Source organism: Condylostylus longicornis, unplaced genomic scaffold, assembly GCF_029603195.1.
Source record: "Condylostylus longicornis isolate FDR11 unplaced genomic scaffold, ASM2960319v2 ptg000135l, whole genome shotgun sequence".
Lineage (NCBI taxonomy): Eukaryota > Metazoa > Arthropoda > Insecta > Diptera > Dolichopodidae > Condylostylus > Condylostylus longicornis.
The window spans coordinates 12,992,900-13,008,934 of NW_026578103.1; the positions used below are offsets into that span (position 1 = coordinate 12,992,900).

At 24.1% G+C, this 16,035-nt stretch overlaps 1 protein-coding gene across 1 annotated transcript in view; it reads right to left on the reverse strand.

Moving 5' to 3' along the window:
* Positions 1–16,035, reverse strand: part of LOC129615081 (protein phosphatase 1 regulatory subunit 14B) — a 125,130-nt gene that overhangs the window by 107,746 nt on the left and 1,349 nt on the right. The gene's annotated exons all lie outside the window — the stretch shown is intronic.

Genomic DNA, 16,035 nt, shown 5'->3' on the forward strand with positions numbered 1-16,035 from the left:
GCAGGCGACAAGTCATGATAAAAATTTATGGTGATTGTTGTTTATTTTTGTGAGTTCAATATCGAGTATTTTGGATATATGAGAATTACATTTTAATTAATATTTTATTTTGTCTTACCTATAATATTTTATTTTGTCTTACCTATATATATTAAGCTATATAATTGTTAAATATATTTTTTATACTGACCTATGGAATAGTGAGCCTTTCGAACAGTTTTTGTTCGAAAAAATTGGATTTATGTGACATAACCGGTTCTGAAAAGGAAGTTTGGAAACATTTTAAATTTCTAGGGAAATTTCTCTAAATACGCAATGATTTTTTATTAAAAGGGTAAATAAGGCTCTTTGTTAGCAATGTATTAACTTTTAAACAAAATTTGTGCATGATTAAACAAATGAATATTCTTGCTAACATAATAAATTTTATTTTATGCACCTCACAAGCTAAATATTGAGCGAAATTAATATCTAGGCGATTAATATAATTGTAAATAGGATAAATGTTCAAGTGTGGTACTCAACCCTGTTTATGTCCCAAGATCTGCAAATTCCTATTCAAGCCGAAATATCATTATAAATTTAAATCGTATCTTATGATAGAAAAACTTAAACTAATTTTCCATTTCTAAAAAATTGAATAAGCAAAAAATTATTTTTCGTAATGAAATGAGAAATTGCTATATATATATATACGCGTTACAATTGTACTTGAAATTGTAATTTTCAATTTTCTTTAACTCCTTTATAGAATTAATGCAATTTAATTTCAAAAGAATAAAATTTAAAAAGTTTCGTGTATATTTTAGAAAATATCAAAAGGAATTTAAGGAGTTTTTATATTCGGTTCAAGGATATTTTAAACAATCGAGGTTATGATTTTTTTTTTTCACTTTTTATATGCATTTTTCATGAGTGTCAAATTGAAGTTCATTTCTTTATAAAATTGTTTAATATATACACTGTATTTATAATTTTGTAACAAAGTTGCTCAAAATAATTGTTTGATGTTGAGAGGAAATTTTTAAATATGTACATTCATTGTTTAACACTTTTGATATGGGAAATTTTTTTATAAACGTTAGAATGGAAAAAAAATGCATTTCAATGATTCATTCACCATGCACGCTGATTTAAATGTATATTACATAACAGTATGTAATATTGTGAGCAAGAATTTTCATCTTAAACGGTTAACAATATCAAGTGGATATTTGCATAATATTGGAATTCTTAATATTAGTGCTGCTCGGAGTGAACGATATTTCTTGCCTCCCAGATATTTCTCTCTTATAACTTTATATATATATGTATATTTTAATATCAACTCCGATGGTAGAAGATTAAAATTAAAAATTTTATTTATAATGTCATCAATATATTATCAAGCCCAATATTAAGCAATACAAGTTCCATGTTTTCTTTGAATATTGTAACAACTAACTTTAATAATTCTTTAAGAAATTCTCTTAATATTTTATCATGTCCTTTTTACAATTATTTTTTAAGTATAGTTTAAAATTATTGTTTATAAAATATAAAAATTAATTAATAATCTTTCACGAACGTTATTCAGAAAATTTAATTAATCATTTTTTAATTTAAAGAAATTTATCCGAAAAACCAAGAGAAACAAAACTTAGATAAAAAGTTTACATTTTCAAATAGCACATTTTCCTCAAATATTAGAGAATATTGAAAAGAATTATCTATAAATTTTAAAATTAATAATTTTTTATCGTAATATTTTGCTCCTCAATTGCATATATTTAGGAGAATAAAAAAAGTACCTACCACACTACTCAAAATAAACTAGTCGTTTTTTAGTTACTTTTACATCAATTACTTGATATTAAGTTTTGATGGGCAGAAATTTACCGTTAATTTCTTGCTCTTATAAAAAAATCTACAATATAAAAATAACAGTTTCAGAGAAGTGAAATTTAAATTTTGTTATTTTTAACACTGTGTAACTTGAAAGAAAAAAAAGCTAAGAACATACTTCTTGTTCCAATCAAGTGTTCTACATTTTTAATACCTATAAATATTATTAAAATCTTAGCTTTCTAAGGATCGCCATCTTTTTACTTTTACGAAATTTAAAAAAAAAATTTTTTATTTTCATTCAATAAATTTCCAAAAAATTCCATTCTTAAAATTTTAATAGACTTTTAAATACATTTCTCACATAGTCAAATAGAAAGCTGATATTAAATTGCACCTTTTCTATATCTCAAAGATTATAACAGAACTTTTCTAAATAGACATATAGCCGGACAAAAGAACATTATTATTAAAGTTAATAAGACACAAACTTTGAAAATTTTCTCAATATTACGAGTACATACTGGAATGTGCTAAAAAAAGACGAATAATCAAAATGCTAACAAAAATCAGTGAAATAATGATTCGTTCCTTAAAGGATATAGAATTTCTACGGGTTGGCGTATTTACAAGTACGTATAGAAAATAATCTTATGCATGACTTGCTTTCCCCTTTTTATTTTTTTGTATTTCACTTGAAAGAACTTTTAGGTCAATAATTTATTTTAAACATTTTGAATCCCCAATATGCAAATAATTTCTGTATCCCAATGCAACCAATGAATTAACCTGTTACAATATTTTTTAATTGCCTTTTTTTTCAAATGATTTTTAATGAAATTTCATTTAAATTTTCATAATTAATTAGGTTTGATAATATTTTTTTATCAAATCGGCTTTTAAATATTAACATCCATCAATACATTAAATAAATTTCGTTCGAATGCCTATATATGTATGTATGTACATATATTAAAAAAATTTATTTACACAAATTTTTTTATTTAATTTTCCCTTGGTGCACATTATGACATAAAATGTTGTACAGAATTAATAAAAACATTTTTTAAACACAATTGAATACATGCAACCTATTCAATAAATTTAATAAAATAATTTTACAAGGAGGCAATAAATTTCCAAGAATTTGAAAAATTGTTTATAGTTATTAAAAATTATAGTGATGATATTAGATCTTGTAAAAAGGTATGCATGGGTTTACAAGCAAGAAATACCTAAGTCGAAATTTATTTCAACTTTTTATTGATTCTAAAATTTTTTATCAGAAAAATCTATCCAAAAAGATGCGAGATCAATAATGTACCTCAGTTTGTTCAACAGTTATAAATTGTGGAGCGAATTATTTAGTAATTTATAAAAACGTACAATTACTTTAAAAACACGTCATTTTGATTTACTAAATTTTTTCCATAATATAGTAAATTTACTATATTATACTATATTACTCGTATAATATAAACATAATGTACCACAACTCAAGTAATTTTTGGATATTTATTTCAATATGCTTTAAAACAATTTGACATTGTTTCATTATAATTAAAATCATAAATCCTCGTTAAATTAATCCTATATAGTAAATTATAGGAGTAAAGGACTCTAATAGTTTGCGTGTTTTCCAAACAGATTTGACAGAATTATAACAACAATCTCATTAAATTAGCACATGATACAATGTATTTTTCTTTTTGTAAACATTTACAATTCAACACTCAAAATTTAAAACACTTATAAAAAAAAATTTTCAAAATATTCGCAATAATATTAAAGTTTCTCCCATAATTTTATTAAAAAAACAAAAACAAAGCAGCTGGGTATCATAATATTAATTATAATGCTCACCCCGATATTATTTGGTTTGGAGCATAACTAAAGTAATCCCGTTATTTGTAATCTACGCAACAGACAGCTGATATTTTAGGATTATAACCATTTTATTTTTAAGTTTTGTATTTATTTTATATAATCACTCTCTCAGACATAGACTATTATAACATATAGATAATTTTCTAAATATTAGAAATGACACTTTGTGTACATATTAAAGATGACACTTTTTTCCACATTATACGTCTCTTTTAAGTAAATTAATGAAAGCATATTAAAAAAAATTATAATAATTATTATATATACTTACAGTTATAGAAGTGGGGTGTATATTTAACTTACATATTATCATTATCATACATATATGTAGATATGTATGGAATTTTTTTATTTTGTTAAAAATAAATTAAAACAAGTTGAAAATGTCATGCAACATTAAAATTCTTCTGAGGATGAATGTACTATTATTTATACATATAAAATTATATACGTATGTACATAGTTAAATAAAAAAAAATAAAAGAAGATTTTCTCTATCGAATTAAAAAGGTAAACGTTCTATTCTAATAATTATCATAAATTATGGTTAATATATACATTGTAATTTTAAATGAATGATTTAAATTCCAACACAATTTATTTAATTTATGTAAGAATTTTAAATAAATATACCATAATATAATACATGTGTATACATATATCGGGTTAGAAAAATAGAAAATTATATCCAAACACCAAAGTACTATGTATTTAAGTTAAGAAATATTTAAGATTTTTAAAATTTTTCTAATTTCCATTGCGAACAAATAAAATTGATATATGCTTGCGCTGCAATAACGTTTGAAATTAATTACTAATAAAATCACTATTAAATCTTAAGTGATTGCAAGGATTATTTTTCGAAGGAAATCAAAACTTACTCTGAAACGAAGAAAAATAGAAAAAAAATAATTTTAGTAAAGTGAAGTAGATATTTATTGATACAATCTGTATAAGAGAAATGAAGTGCAAGAGCAATTTGAAGAAAATCTCATTTAAGATTTGAAAAATTGAGATGATAGCCCATTACGCTCACATTGATTCTTGTATATCGTTTTGGCCTTTAAATTTAATTGATTTAAATGATATTTTGAAAATATTATTTTTTGTGAGAAAAACTAAATATAAAAATCTATTAAATTGAAAAACAAAAAAATAAAAAGTTGGGTCAAACCAATGGTTTGTATTGTAGCACTTTTCCCTTTAACAAGTGAAAATTCTGCTTTTAAATACAGTCTATGTATACCTACCACACTATTAAAATTATTTTCATTCATATACAAAACTATTTCTAGGATTGCATATATTTAGGATGAGGATTAATTTAAAGAGGGGTTAACACAATGCTCGATTTTGAGGGTTAATTGTGTGAGTTGAGTAAAATAATTATATTTTTTAATTTCATGGAATTTACCGTTAGCTTTTTGCGTTTATAAAAATTTGAAAAAGCTTGCGGTTTCGAAAATATAAGGTGTCAAAAATTCAAATTTTACGAATTTCAAGAGGCGATAACTTGAGTGGGGGTGAGATGGAAAAAACTTTTCTTCTAACGAAATGAACTAATTGTTAATGTCTAAAAGTTTCTAAAATTTTAAAGTTCTACAGTATGGAGTCTAGAAGAAAAACGACATTAAAAATTTGGAAAAAAAGGACTTTAGATAACGGTTAATTTGAACGGCCATTTTGTTTTTCCAAATTTTAACTATAGTTAGGGGAAGCAAGCCATTGCCTCTCTTTGTTTGCAAAATTTCAAAAATGCTTATGGTTTCACTGCACTAAATAGTTAAAAAATGGCATTTTTAGGGTTTTTGGGGGGGTATAATTTCTAGAGGGGGGGGGGGAGATAGGTAAAAATTTTGTTCTACGGAAATAAGTTTCTAGTAATGATCTATGTACATATAAAATTTCAGTTTTCTATCTTCAAGGGTGTGGAAGTTTTGTAAACAGACACACGGGCAGACGGACGGACGGACGGGCAGACGGCTGGACGGACAGAGTGAAACTAATAAGCACTTTTTTTCAAAAAATTTTTTGGAAAAGTGCTAAAAATGAAGTAACACTGGTATTTGGTTATCATTTTATTTAGAAAGAGGCGCCAGATGCTACGACAGAAGTGAAGCGAGTGTGGAGCCATTATTTTAGTTCAGCTTTTTGACATTTGCTTATGATATTTTATGTTAAAAAAAAATAAGTTGTCAACATTCTGCACGTTAGCTAGATTCACAAATTATTTAAGATTAGGAGTTTTTGCAAAATTACAAATTTAGAATGTAAGAGGGCCAAAGAATAAGTCAAAATTTCGTTGTCAGAATTATATTTTTAAGCGTACGTATATACAATATTTTCTTTTAAGGAATATAAGTACTTTAATGGTTAAAATGTACTAGCATTAAGTACTATGATAGTAAAATTTTTGTTATAACAAAAAATTTTATTCAAATTTTACTAGGTCTATTCTGTTTCAAAGATTATAATAAAAAGGAATATCAAATTAATAAAAATAATTTATTTTATGTAGTATAAGCATTAAGAAGATGATCTTTTGTCAACAAATTGTTTTTTTTTTTTTTTTTTGTTTAATATTATTTAAATTTTAAGGATATTATTAGCAAGCCAATTTCGTTATCCAGGATAAACAAAAATATCGTAAAAAATATTCCATAAAGTCTTTAAAATACAAAATTCTTTTATAACTATGTATAAAAACTTACATATACATACACATATAGTATATAATCTTGTATATGTATTTTATGTTGTAAAGATACAAATCTAATAAAGGCAAAGCCATACACTTTGTAACTTAAAGTATTTTAATAAAATTTCACTTTATATAATCTTCTTCAGTATTTAACGGTACTTTTTCATTTCCATCGTCCATATACATTTTTTGTTTTTATTTTGCTAACAAAATATGTTAAAGTTTCATGATATTTGTATATATACGAATATAAAATTGGCACACACATGTAAACGCTATGTGTAAAAGTGAAAAAAAATTTCTAAAGGATCTTTATTATAGCACTCATTTTTGCATCGTTTTCCCTTTCCAATTCTATTCATCTACACTATAACTGTATACATAGTCTTCCTTGATTTTTATTTTGTGCATCATTTTTACTTTAATGTTACTTTGATAACATATTCAGTCATATGGAATAAAATAAAGATTTAAAATAATAACGAGAGTTGAACTATTGCAAAAAAAAATATATTAAATAGATAGAATGAGAAAAGAAAAAAATGAAAATTCGTTATGGAAATTTTTGTATTAGATTTTTTTTATTTTTATATTTTTTTTATATAGACTCATTTTATACAATATACAACATTTTACTCTTATAAAATGCACTTGATTACAAATAACCATGTAAATATTCTTGTGCTTTGAAATAAATTTCAAATTCACAAGTATAAAATTTTATATAAGAAAAATGATTGAATAAATCAGTAAAAAAATATATATATATTTTATACCATTTGTGTATTTCACTTGAGACATTACATTCAAAAAACAAAAAGACTTAAACTATATTAAAAGAAATTGAAATATTTTATTGCAAAATTGAACCAATTTCCTCTGAATAAAAATGTATTTTAAAACATAGTTTTCTGGTTTTGAATGTTGGTAAGACAGTATTCAATAATACAATAGAATCCGATATTATTAAAAGTCTATATAGGAATTAGACTGCGATCAAACTAAAAATTTTGTAAAGTAGCATATTTTACCACGGACGCTCTACCAACTGAGCAGTATGAAGAAATCGCAGACGAAATGTTCTTATTCATTGTTGTTTCTTTGCTTCTTGAGCTTGATATGGAAGAAGATAAAAATTTTCCCTCTTTAATGAAATAAACAATTTTTTGATTTGATCTTTTAAAATTTTAGTCTTGTGCAACTTAATTATGTTAAAATGTAAAAAAAAAAATGATTTGAGACAACGTCTAATTTTGAAAGCTATTTTGTCTTGAAAATGTTATATAATATGATAGTAAATGAAGTAAATCACAGGTTTTATATAGATTTCCGAAATTTCTTTGTCGGCATAAAAATAAAAGGTAATATGCAAGACATCGAAGAATTATAACTCTTAAGGAGAGGGTGGTAGACCAAAATTTTCCGCTAAATAGTTATAAAGTGTCTAAAAAATTTTGTAAACACACGTTCAATTAAACGAACATGAAAAATGTTAGAGAAACCAACAAAGCAGACTTTTTTTAATTTTGTAAAAATTTGAGTTATTTTAAGTTTTTCTTACTTTTCCCTTGTTGCGATTGAATAGGCTGAGTGAATTTTTTTTATTACACTTCTTTTGATAAGTTTTGGCAAGGATAATATCCTTTTGCACTCGAAGTACTCCTCACAGCACTGCCAAACTTTGGCGTTGTACTGAAAATGTGCCTCTCAGGCACCACCAACAATATACTGCACTAAATTTCAAACTGTTTGAATTCACAGTTAAACTTTAGTTGCAAAGTGGTTTTATGTGTCAGTATTTTGTTGATTTAACCGATAAAAAAAACAAATTTATAATTCACCATGGCTAAAAATGTGATGGAAGAAGTGTTGCATCAAGACAGCAGTGATGATGAATTTACTATGTACGAATTTGAAAGTGATTTAGAAAATGGTGGTTTTATGCGATTAAGCGATGATTCTGATGAAAAAAACAAAAGTATTGCAATACAGTGATTCTTGTGACAGTGAAGAACACGTATCGCAAAGCGCGAATAATGTTATCTATAGTGAAACTCTTCCATTCAGTAATTGGCAAAAAATCGTTAAACGAGACATTATTCTTGAACGTTTTGATTTTGCAACTGCCAACAAAACACCAGGTTCTCAGATAAATAACTTGAGTGAACCCATTGAATTCTTTAGCTTATTTTTTACGAGTGAATTGATAGGTAACGTTTTTAATTTTATGTAGTTTTTACCTTCAAATAACTGATGTATTACATAGTGAGATAAAGCCCAAAAGTACAAACTGCTACAGCGAAATAAAGTTCGGGAGTAAAAGAATAATATATTTTATAATTGTAGTAGAACGATATATAAATTATTAATAAAATTGACTTTTAAAAAAAAAACTACCTACTGGTAAAAGAAAAGCTGCACTTAAAATAAAACTAATGTCAAAATTACATACACCACACATATAAGAATCTCGCAAAATCAACTGTGAATTTAAATATACACAATTTTTTAACATGTATAGGAGGTTCAGCTTCAATGTGCTTTCCAATACAAATGCATGACAGCACGATAAGAAATAAATTAAATTTTTTTCTTTTATTTTCTTTTTTTTTTTCTGAAAAAAAAATTCAATTACCTATGTCTGTCTAACGTTAATAAATTTAGATTCAATTGAATCTATTGTTCAAAAACAAAAAAAAAATGAAAAATTTCATCACTAAAATTTACAAAATTATTATTGCGTTTAAAAAAAAAAAAATTAAATTTCATCTTCCATTTTCACTTTAGTCGTTTTTTTTAATCCGCCCTAAAGCGATAAAACTGCCATTATGTCAATGATAAATAAGAAAATTAGATAAAAAGCTTGGAAAAATTTATTAACAACATGGGAAAGCAAAAAAAAATAAGAAATCAAGTTTACCTATAATACAAACACCTTGTTATCAATAAAGTCGACTGTAAACAGTCTTTAATTGAAAATTTTGTTAAATTGAAAAAGAAAAACGCCTTTCTGTTACATAATTCGCATCGTAAAATTCATTATCCACTGGAGATTTTCATAGTTCTGTCTGCAATAATTTAAAAATTTTCGTTATTAAGACCAAAAATGAGTTAGAATAAGAATTAAGAAGCATTTGACTGCGATAAAATGTTCAAGTACACTAAGAATTAATAAAAATTTTGAATGAATGTGGCAATTCTCAAAAACTGGAAATTTATCCAAGTCCGTCACAATAATTAAAAACTTACAATTTCCTTTCTTTTCTAATAAATTTGCGAATTTTATTAATTATTATTCAAATATCTTTTAATATTTTTATAATTTAAACCAAAAATCATAATTGAAAGAATGACGGTGGACATTTTAACAGTAACCTTTATAATTATTGTATAACAAGTATGAATGAATATTATTTAAATTTTTCACTATCATTATAAAAAATTTTCCATAAATTCCCATATAAAAATGTCGAAATTGTTGATTTCTTCATTAGTTGCTTTCATGTTTAAAAATGAAAATAATTTTTTTTTTCGAATATTTTTCTTGAAAATTTTCCAATACAAAGTTTTTTTGAAATTGTATGCATGTACATGAGATCACAAATAATAATTTAATTTACTTTAACAGTTGTTACGACATAGGAAAATTTTTCATTATACAACTATCATAACAATAATTACTCTAAGTGTAATGTTAAGCATTGTGAATTTGTGATGACATACAAAAATTTCCGTATAACACTAAAACACCTTGTTCATGTGTCATTATTTTGTTTTATTAGAATTTTTCGTAGTCTGATTGATTAATAATATGTAGAAATTTTTCCTCTTTGAATTTATTAACCAAAGTAAAGTAAATAAATTAATTTAAAATCAAATTTACATGTTGCCAGTAGATTTTTAAACGAACGTTGTTTTCTGGACACTTGTATATGATTAGTGAATATTTGTTGTTTTAAAATATAAAATGGTTCATTTCCGAATAAATTGCAATCACTTGTTTGTGATTTGAAAATTGTTTTATCAAATAACTCTTCTAATAATCTCATTCACGCATCCAAGCGGTATTCAGAAGTAAAATCTCAATTTGTAATGGAATTTGAATGTCAAAAATTTCTTTTCATAAATTTGTAATTAATAATAATACATTTATAGTTCGAAAGTATTGGCAAAGTTATTATTGAACGGAAAATTATTGTTCAGAAATAATGAGGAGAAACAATAGACTGATATTTTGTAAAAACAAAAACATATTTTAAAAATATTTCTAGTGTTTAATAGATTGCTGTGTTATGTCATGTTTTTTTGTTTGTCGAAACCTGTAATGGAAACCGCCACTTTTCTCATTGGCTACTATTTGATTGCATTGGCCATTAATGAATATCTAGCATGTGAGTTTTAATTTTTAAATCTATGTATATAGATTAATTTGCAAAATTAGTAATAACTTCGAATATAGTAGTCGACCACTAATTTATTTTTTATTCTAATTTTTTTTGGTAATACAAATATAACCGAACGTTGTCAGAAAACAGATAGAAGCTATCGTGTTATTAAATATTTTAAGCCAGAATTTTCAATTGAAATTTTTAATATTATTGATAACATTAAAGTTTTATGCACCGACATTTTAATTCCATTACGTTGAGTGACATTAGGCGCTGGATAATTACTTTATTGTTTTAATTAGTTGATAATTTTTTGGACATTACTTGAAAGGATTGGATGGTAATCCAATTTTTTGTTTTGATATACATCTATATATGTACTTATACTATAATTTATAAATACACACCTAATATTTGTATATTTATGAAAAACACGTCTAATATACATATAATTTCGAATTTCTTTCTCAATCTTAATAATTAGATTAATTCTATTTTAATTGAAAATTCCATAATTTTGTTTTTGCTGAGTACATATTTCTATTATGTTCCCAATGGCTATTTATTCAGAGCGAAACCAAAGAAATTTTTTCGAATACCATCCTCTTTAATTATTACCATAATATTGTAATATCGTAAATAAAGCAGAATTTTGATTTCAATTTAAAAAACAGATAAGATTCAATTTTCTTTTCAAAAAAAATTTTCCATTTTTCCAAATTACGTTTAATTAAAATACAAGTATTCCTTTAATTTTTGGTAATGAGATATAAAAGTACCTTTGAAATTAATGTAAAAATTTGGCAGACAAAGACAAAATGAAATAAAATTAAACTAAAAAAACAATTTTTATCTATTTAATTAGCATATCAATAAACCGGAATTGTTAAACAATATGTTCGGGGTAGAAGATTGTCGAAAAACTTTTATTGATAATTGAAACCATCCTATTAGTGATTTATTCGTAATGTTTCGCAAAGATAAGAAAACCTAAAAGGGAAAATAAAGATTATCAGTAAAAATTAGCATAAATTATAAGGTAATGGCATACTACAAAGAGGTTTTATAACAAAAACAAAAATTGTGGCTAACATAATAAAGATTAGATAAAAGAAAATTTTACTTTTTCCCACATATTAATTAATCAAGATAATTATATGCAATGAGTAAATTACATCAGGCATTACTCGTACAAGTTGTTTTATATTCACTACATAAAGTTGAAAACTGTTATACTATTAAAAATGTTTATATTAATGTTAAATTTCGAATTTTATGAGCTCCCCACAAAATTGAAGTTGGGTGATAAAACCAAACTACTTAAATTTAAGTTCAATCTTAGATTTTTTTTATTTATAGCATTAGTCTATACTAAAATATTTAATTTTAATTAATTATATTTTTTTTCAATTAAAAACTGCTAAATTTAAACAACCTAGCTATTTAAATTATTTATGTAAATGTAATTACGAGTATTACTAAAGAATAATATAGTTCGTCCTGTTCAAAAAAAAAATTATATTTTAATTTATTGTGTAAACTTCTTAATACTTATCCTGAAACGAAGGTTAGGAAAATTTAAGAAAAATTTCTCATTCAATTGTCAAAAATAAAATTTAATAAAATTTTAAAATTGTATGTAAAAGAATTTTGATTGTATAACTAAACAAACTCATATATTATAATGTAATAAATAGAAGAAAAATTATAAATGAATTAGAAATTAATGAAAAAGAAATGATTTTGGAAAATAAAAAATGTCTTACAAGATAGAAAAAATATATTTCCCCTAAAAATATGCAATATATATTTAAAAACTAAATTATTAAAAATCGATAACCAGCTAGATAGTTATTTCAATTTTTGTAGAACTTGAAAGTGAAATTAAGATTTTATGCTTATTTACTTTAATAAAGCAATGAATTTACAAATCACTTTTATTTCAGGATGCTTCATATATCCTAAAATAAATTTGAAATCACTTAAATTTTGAATGGAAACCTAAAATCAGTGAGAATATGACAATTAGATATTTTACAATAAGTTTTCTTTAATGACGTCTCATTCCCCTTAATCTCTACAATTTTTTACGGTGTAAACCATGTCTGAATACGAAACAAAAAAAAAATGTTCACACTTCTTTCAAGGTACATTATTGGCACTTCAAACTATGTACTCCAAGAATAATTGGGAGTATTTTTTAAATAGAACATAATTTTAACCAGAAATATTGTTGAATTTTTGTGAAACATATTAATTTCGTATTTATATATATTACGTAAATATAATATGATGCCATCTATTTGACTAAATGTAGGTAATTGATTTTTTCAAGTACTTTCTCATATAAGGACGTTAAACGGGTAAAGACATATAACAGATGTATAATATGTATATGGGAGTGGTGTACGTTCTGAGCATTATATGATTGGTGTACTTTATAGAAATATTTTTATATATCTTAGAAGGAACGCAGTGTTTACAACGGATATATAGTTTCGTTATTAAGACAGCTCAATTATAAGCTGGGTACAATTATTGACACTCTTAAGCAGTATTTCTCATAAAAATTCTACATGCAGAATTATAAAAATTTGAGCATCGGTAAAATACGAGTATAAATTGAATATTTCTCTTTCATAATCATATACCAATATTTATCAAATGTAAAATAAAAATATTAAAAATTAAATTTGTATTTGCATGAATACGAAAAAGTACAATATTATTGACAAACTGGTACAACTATTGACATGGCTTAATGGTACAATTATTGACATCCTAATATTGAGATGAAGAAGGTATTGAGATGGTATTGATGTACAAGTATTGACTTTATTTTATGAGAAAATGAGTCAATAATTACGCTAGCTGTTAAATTTTTATGTATTGCAATATAAACTGCTGTAAAATATTTAGTGCATATTTTTGGGCAACATTTTCTATATTTTAATTTCAATATAAATTTTGAAATACTATTTATAAGTATAACACCGAATTCATTTACCATTTATGTTATAATTTTTATTTTTTGGAAATTTATGACAATCACACATGTAATACAAAATGTGAAGAATAAGAGTAAGTTATTAAATGCATATACATGCACAGACATATTCATAAATTTTAAAATAAATAAAAGAAAAATACACAACACAACAAATGTATTTATATGTATGCGTACATACAATATAATGTATGTATAGAGAATTCACAATCCTTTTCTCATTTTTTTTAAAATTTTCTACCACACATTTGAACTTGGCCCTTGTTAATTTTTTTTTTTAAAAACAAAAAAAAAAATATTTTCTTTTATTTTCAAAAAAGAAAAAACCCAACACAAATAGCACCTTTGATTTTTGATATCATGTACACAAATTATTCAACTTATAACCAACATTTTTTTTATAGTATTTTTTTATACTGTATGCAAACCAAAGAAAATTATCATATCACGTATAAATGTACACAATAATGAGGGTGTATAAAATTCCCTCATTCACCATATTATAACCATATAATTTACATAATATTATTTACATTCGTATATATATATACATTGAAACACATACACATATTACGAGTATGTAAACATTACTAAAAATTATTTACATTTTATTTTCTTTTACGCTTACACACATAAATATATTTATATTACACGTAAATAAATATATTGAATTTGTATATGTATATTATATAAGGTGTAGTGTTGGGATATTAGCATACTTATGCTAGAAATTTGACGTAAATAGTCTTAATTTCAAAAATTTTGTCAATTACATTTTTGGCATCATAACACTTCCGAATATAATAAAATTTTCATTCGAAAGCGTCACATTTATAAACGAACTATTTACAATTGTTCCGAGACTTGGTCTACCATTGTCAGCAAAAAAACAAAGCTATATTTTAATAATTATGGGGTTTGATTCACTGCACTCTTATAAGTTGTCAATTTATTTTTGACTTTGTACAGCTTCAAAAAATAGAAAACCATGTGCGTCTTACACTGGTTTAATTTATTTATATGTACATAGGTATTATATAAAATAAAAATTGTCATAAAACATTGGCATAAAATGGCATTTTATTTTGCGTAGTTTAGCATCATTTACTTGATTAAATATCTTATCCCAACACTGATTTGGATCCCCTACACACATACATATATCTTGAATTATTTAAAAAAAGGTAAAAAAATTTTACAGAAAATTTTATTTAACATTTTTTCGCATAATGCCATATATATTGCACATAATATAGATATATATGCATAGATATGTTAAAGTAACTGTTTGTACGTATAGAGAAATAAATATATGTGATATACATGCATGTATGTATGTAAATATATGCATATTCCTGAATGTTATATGCTCTAATACAAAGAAATATCACGCTCCAGACATTGAATTTGCAAAAAACAAGCAGAAAAACAAACTTTAAAGAAAATTATAAAAAAAAATGTAGTATAAAAAATACAAATAATAAAAAATATATTATAAAAATTATATATATGTAGTATATATATGCACACACATACGTAAACATATAATATAAATATTAGTTTATAAAATATAAACGTAAGAATATGCAGAAATTTATAAAATTTACAACAAATTATGGACTTAGAAGGGAATGAAAGGGAGAGGAAGGATTTGAAATAAAAAAAAAACACTCATAACGGGATTAATATTTTCTAAAAATAAAAATAAAAATTCACATTTTCAATATTAAAAATATTATAAGTGGAGAATCAAAACTGAATAAGTTAAAATAGTGATTTTTTTGGGAATTATTGAAATTCTTTAAAAAATTTTATTTTAAATTAATCTTACATATTAATATTATATTTTTAGTTGTATTTACATAATGACAAGATTATTAAATTGATAAATTACATGAAAAATATTAAATGAAAAAATTATATTTTATAATCGTTTACTTCCGAAATATAGAGGGTTGGAATAAATCATAATAATAGTATATATTCAACAACACTTTAAATGTTCTAGATCGAGAGAAATATAATGACTAGCATCCGACTGTTTTTTCTAAAACATTAAAGATAAGTAAAAGACAGAGAAACTAATGAAAAACTGATACCGAAAATATTCAAGAAATATTTAGATCTCCAAAAAATCTAGCCCTAAAAACTACTTTACAAATAGATGATTTTAAGGCCTTCTTCTTATTAGATCTCGTTGATTAAAAAATATACATAGAAACTTTTAA